Below are 6,000 nucleotides of genomic sequence, written 5' to 3'. Positions count from 1 at the left end.
TTAACTGGCTTACGAGGTCGACAAACCAATGGTTCAAAGCATCACAGCCACGTCCGAAATAGCGCTGAAGGCCGGCCAGTACACTTAGGCGCCTCGGCGCGCGTAATGTAATAGGAGACGGCAGGTCCACAAGTACATTATTAAGGAACACATATGTCGGTAAAAGCGGTCACTCTTCAGTTCTGACATGCTACACCGCGTAACACTAGTATACTGCGGCGAAGCTGACTTCAGGACGCCGATTTCTTCAACTCATCTAGCGAGGCAGGTCCGTTTATCACGCTTGGCAACGTTTGACATTTTCTGCATTAATTTCGTTTGTTCTTTTTAATTTTATTATCACAGTGACCCTGTATCACGCAGTAGCAGAGCTAGTGCCGCGTCTTAGCTGCGTTAGGAAAGGTAAGCGTGTATGCAGCAGGCACGGCGGCATTGGCTCTTGTTTGGAAACTTCAAGAGACGCTCTTCCGCGGAGCGATGCCATTTGTATTATTAAAAGAATGCAGGTGATCATTAAATGAGCCGCAGCAAAGCTGTAAAAAAGCAGTAATAATAACGCTGTTCTAAGATCCTCTCGCTCGAGCGAGATGGTCTTAGAAAAAAAGCGCGAGGTAACGCGATCTGACGGAACAGCTCGTCATGCCAGTGTTTTCTTACGTCCTCGTTCTTACGCGCACCCTCCCCTGAATCAGACTACTGAATGGTTCTGTGCACGCACTGACGATCCTGACGGAGGCAATACCACTCACATGAGTAGTTCCATATAACATGCCACGGCCCATTCCACATGCCGGCTGCAATTTGACGCGGCCATGAGGCAAAATATGCGCACAAGGTACCTAATGGTAACGCATCAAACAGCTCACAGCCCCAATCCTTTATTACACGCATATACCGTGGAAAGATGAATTACTCACGCTCTAAGTGGGCACGGAATACGAACCGCTTCGCAGCGCAGCCGGCTCCGTAAGACAGACGCCATGGAAATGAGCGGATGTGACATCATGGGTTATAGCGGACGTGACGTCATGGGTGAACGTAGACATTTCGGGCACCTTTCGTCTGCTGTGCCCCGGGCACAGCAGACACGGCCTTCAAATTATCAAGGGATTTTAGGCCAAATCTCGCGGGCGAAAGAGAAGAAAGCGAGAAGGCAGCGCGGGAGCGAGGGGGTTGGGAGGGGGCGACCTGTGCTCCGCCAGCAACTGCGTACTTGGCGTGGTCGCGCGCGCCGTATCTCGAAAGCGATCTGCAGACGGCTCATATATGCCTTCGTGCGTGCTGTGTTCTCGCCGCTGTTTGCGTTGAAGGGATAGACAGCATGGAGGTCACTTCGCTCGATGCTGCTGCCGCGCTTGCTCGCGCCAGTGTTTTGACGACACCAATGTCCGCGGTCATCGAGTTACTCATTACCCATGTAGGGGCTTTGTAAGGTATTTTACAAATTAAAAAAAAAATGATGTGTTCATGTTTACCTGTGCGCGCCGACACCATACTTGCTAATTCAGTTAGTAAGCGAATGTTTCAAAGTTTATACGACCAATAAAATCCTTACTTCGCATATGGCTGTCGACTAAAGGGAGCGAGGTGTATGCTCGCACGCGACTCTCTCACTTTTACATTTTCCATGGTCGTGCTGTCGCTACAGGTGGACGAAAGTACGGTTAATGCATGCACCGAATCTTGCACTCTAGAGCTCTTTCAACTTGAACAGAGGTCGGCCCTGCGATGATAGCCGAATGCCAGCGGGTTTTTCGCAACCGGTCCTTCCTTCGCTTCATTTCCGCTTTCGTTGGCGCTAGCATCAAGGGTGGAATTATTGTCCTTTGAAGCTGCTTGATTCTGAGTTAGCCAACTGTACCTTCAAGGTGTTCTGGCTTTCTGAGAACGATGCCAATCTGAAGCCACCATATATCCCGGCATTCTATGTATGCAAGAGCGCCGCAGCGCCAGTTTTCTCTTTAAGTAATATTGTGAGAAACTCTATGCTTCGCAGAAGGCAATGTGTAAAGAAAAAAATATTCTGGTTCTCTGAAAAAAACGTATCCTTTAAAGATTGATTCTGTAGTTTCATTGGGAACATTTTGGTGCCGATTAACGAAAGCTTTAATTACGTTGTCCAAAAGAAAAAAGAAAAACACCAACAACGAAGGGTTCGTACCGAATATTCTACTCCCTATTCAAGGAGAAAATGCAAACGTTATTCGTACGCACACACTGAGAAAAAAGTGGAATCTCCTCAGCTGCAATTCCTTCCAGCTAGCAACTGTTGAATTCGGCACATGCTTCAAGATCTTCAGGTGGCTTTTGAAAGTTCACTTCCGCATTGTGGTGATGTCGGTCGCCTTCTAGCATGATGGTTAGAGTGTCCGACTTCAGCTAAAGCTACTTGTCATGTTAAAGCGAAAGGGCTGGAACTTCTTGCCAGGCATTTCTAGAGCCTAGCGCTAGAAAATGGACCCATGGTGGCTGCAGCGTGAGCCAACTATCAAAATAACAAAATGGTGGCACGGTCTGGTCAGTTGATCTGGCTTTGTCTTGGACAACGCTTTTAGATTAGTAATCTAAACACGTTGGTCTTGGAGGAGGAGCCGAAATTACTTCTTTATATCCATTATTGCCAGGGCGAGCTCCACCACTGGAAAAGCTGGCGCCACCGTCGGCGTGACGTGGCATGAGGGATCACGTGGACACAGCGGCCGCGTCGGCTGCTGCTTAAACGCCGAAGCGAGCTGAAAACGAAAGTTTGAAGTCCCACCTGCGCCGCGGTTCTGATTAAATGGTGAGGCTTTACCACCTTGGGTGTCTGCTTGACAACATCTGAAAGTACTATAATAGGTAGTGGCTACCTTTGGAGGCGTGCAGCATGGTAGGCTACTGTTCATGCAGTGCCGCAGCGCCGGACATACGCAATGGAGCCCGGTGTCAGCCTTATTCACACGTAGCCGCAGGGCAAGGAGCTGCGTGAAGCTTGGCTGGCGAAACTTAGAATCGGCAGACAGCCATCGGCTACAACTTGGGTATGCAGCAAGCACAGACGCGAGGAAGATTTCTGCTACGGCGCCGGGACTGCGCGACGTTCGGTGAGTAGCAGAAAGCGCGCACTGAGACGCTCGCCCGCGCCCGCTACCCGGCTAATGTCATGACGCTTTATTAGGTCTATGAACTTGTTGATACTAGACTCTGGTGAGTTCGCTGGAATGGAAAGGGAGCGGTATAAAGAAGCGCATTAAAAAAAGGCATGGCATATGGTAATGTTTGTGTTATGAATTAATGCCCTGGATTACGAAAAAAAAACAGAGGGAAATCGCACGCTGAGAAGACCGATAAAGATACAGTGCGATGCAACTTGAGAAATAATATTGAAATGTCAAAGAATTTAGAAGACAAAAAAGATTGAGTCGTCGCGACGGCTACATTACAGTCGCCGGAAGCGTCGAAGTCTCTATAACGAAATTATTTTTGAACAGTTCTGATAGCGTCCAGACAACAATGGTTGCTAGTGTGCTGTCAAATGCTCATATGCTGCGGCCTAAAGCTCACGGCACGGTGCGAAAACGCGCTTACAGCGAAAGCAAAAGATTGTGCGCGGACATGCATGCAGACGCGCAGTCGGTCGCTGCGAACCCGTGCGATCGCTGCATTGAGGCATCAGTCTGTTATGCCCCGTTTGATTATACAAACAGCCCGCTATAAGGACATATTTCACATAGTTTGCTCTCAGCGTTTGCCTACCTTTCACGCAAGAAGCCGGTTCGAGAGACTCCATCGCGGCGATCGCACGCAGTGGCGTTCACTTTACGTATTCGGTAAACAGAGAGTCTGTAAACGATTCTGTGCATTCAGTTTGCCAAAGATTATTTCGACAGTCAAAAACTTCCTTCGTTTTGAGAGTACTTACAGAAATGTCCAGGTGGGTGGCCACGTGGTGTTTTTATTGAGCGCCGTAAGCGAAACCTATGAGCAGCGCGCCGCGTGATCTTCATACTACGCAAGGGAGGCGCTTCCGACAGATGGCGACTCCGTAACTCCTCGTCCCCAGTATGCCCAACGAGGTGCACAATTCTAAACATAGAAATAAGAATAAGGCTTTGCGGCCTGCCGAAGCGCAACACGGTCACGCATGTGATGAAATTTGAATAATACTCCAAAAGAATCCTTGGCGTGTACAACACGCGACCTTTTAGCACCTGACGCGACAGCCTTTGGATGAGATGTATTTGTGATGGTCTTCCGCGTCCGCTTTTCACCTGGGTTGTCGCGGTCGAGCGGTGCGTTGCACAAAACACAACACTCTGCTGTATGATCGAAGAGGCAAGCGAATTTCGCTGCGTAGGATTGTGGCCTCCGAGATTGCACCGGTGGCAGTGCGATCTCGGAGGCTACACTCAGTTGCCCGCGCGGCGCGTCGCAGGGAGAGCGAGAAGCAGCGCGCCGCGTGATCCCTCATACTACGCAAGGGATGGCACAAATCTTTTGCGCGTAGCGACGTGGCGCGGCTCACGTAGGCATATCCTGGGTGGACCGTGGAGATCTCAGAGGACACGCCCAGCTACGCCAGCCTGCGCGGGGCGCAGTACAAGTGAGTATATCTTTCGCACCGCCGCGCAGTCAGACGCGCGAAGTACGATAGCCACTGCGTGTGCGCAGCTACAGTGTACTCTAGCGCATACAGTTTCATACAATAATTACTATAATAGTAATTATTGTATGAAACTCTACGCTGTAGCGCAGCGGCGAGGAAGACAACTGTAGCTCAATGGCGTATTCAACGCGCGAGTTTTGAACTGCCTCGGCGAACAAGTGCCAAACCCCGGGGAAAGCGATGCACTCGTCGCGCAACGGTCGGGAATTATTTTGGACGAATCTAGTTCGTTATATCCATTGGCAGGACAATTTCACTTCGTTAAAACGAGGTTTTACATACACGGACCTCTGTGGGGGTTTTAAGGCCGATCTCATTTACCTCGTTATATCGTTTCCTTATAACGAGGTTCGAGTGAAGTATTTTAATTAAGCCTGCATTGGTGGCTATGGACACGTGGCATTGCACTACTTGGCGACATACCAAAACATCTGGGGTCATTTTTCAATAGACAGTTTCTACAACATAGCCCTGATGTGGAGTTTGTTATTTTGTATGTTCAAAGGGCGCCCCTCGGAACGTCAGTTTCCAAGGAATTTAAGGAGCATATTAAGGCAAAGCTTTCTTTGCCTCTTCCTTCGACTTTTCCACTGCTGCTGCTTTCTTGCAAGCCACATTGGAGGGTGGTTGATAATGTGTACCATGTACATGGCTGGGGCGAGGGAGAGGTGCCCGAGATCTTTCCAACATTAACTCCGTAAGCATTGCCACAGTGCCATCTGGGTTCCCGGGCCGTCGACACAATGCATGGCTGCAACTGTGCTGGCGGCCCCTGCAAAAGCATCTCAAAAGCTGCAGCGCTTACCTTTGTACCCATGCGCAACAGCCCAGAGGGGAAATATGATGACAGAAAGAGCAGAAAGACAATGCGTAAAGACAACGCTGTGCTGAAACAGGTGAATAAAAGATTTGCTACTCTGCTCATGGCAGTGTGCAAACAGGGGAGGATAACAGGAGATCAGAAAGGCACCATTAGAAAACGTGCTTTGTATGGGGTCTCTTCAATAATCATAATAATAAAATAAAGCGCTACTCTATAGATATGGCAACAGTTGGGGAGAAAGTGTAAACATTTTAATTCAAGGTATGGTGTGGCACGTTTCTGCTATTTCCGAAAAATAAGCTCGGTACAAGGTTTGTCTATTCGAACAACTGACGCAGAGCGTGCAGACGCAAAGCTGCATTAAAGCACTGCAGAGTCAGGATGACAATATGCAAGCGACTGTCCAGCAGCCATGATGCGATGTGCCGTGCGAGGGAATATACTTCAGAAGGGCGGTCTGTTGGGCTAGCTTGTCTAACATTGTAAATTACAAATACAGCGCAAGAAATACATACACAAAAACAAGACATGA

This window comes from Dermacentor variabilis, chromosome 9, assembly GCF_050947875.1.
Source record: "Dermacentor variabilis isolate Ectoservices chromosome 9, ASM5094787v1, whole genome shotgun sequence".
Lineage (NCBI taxonomy): Eukaryota > Metazoa > Arthropoda > Arachnida > Ixodida > Ixodidae > Dermacentor > Dermacentor variabilis.
Note: the sequence above shows the minus strand (reverse complement) of the source record.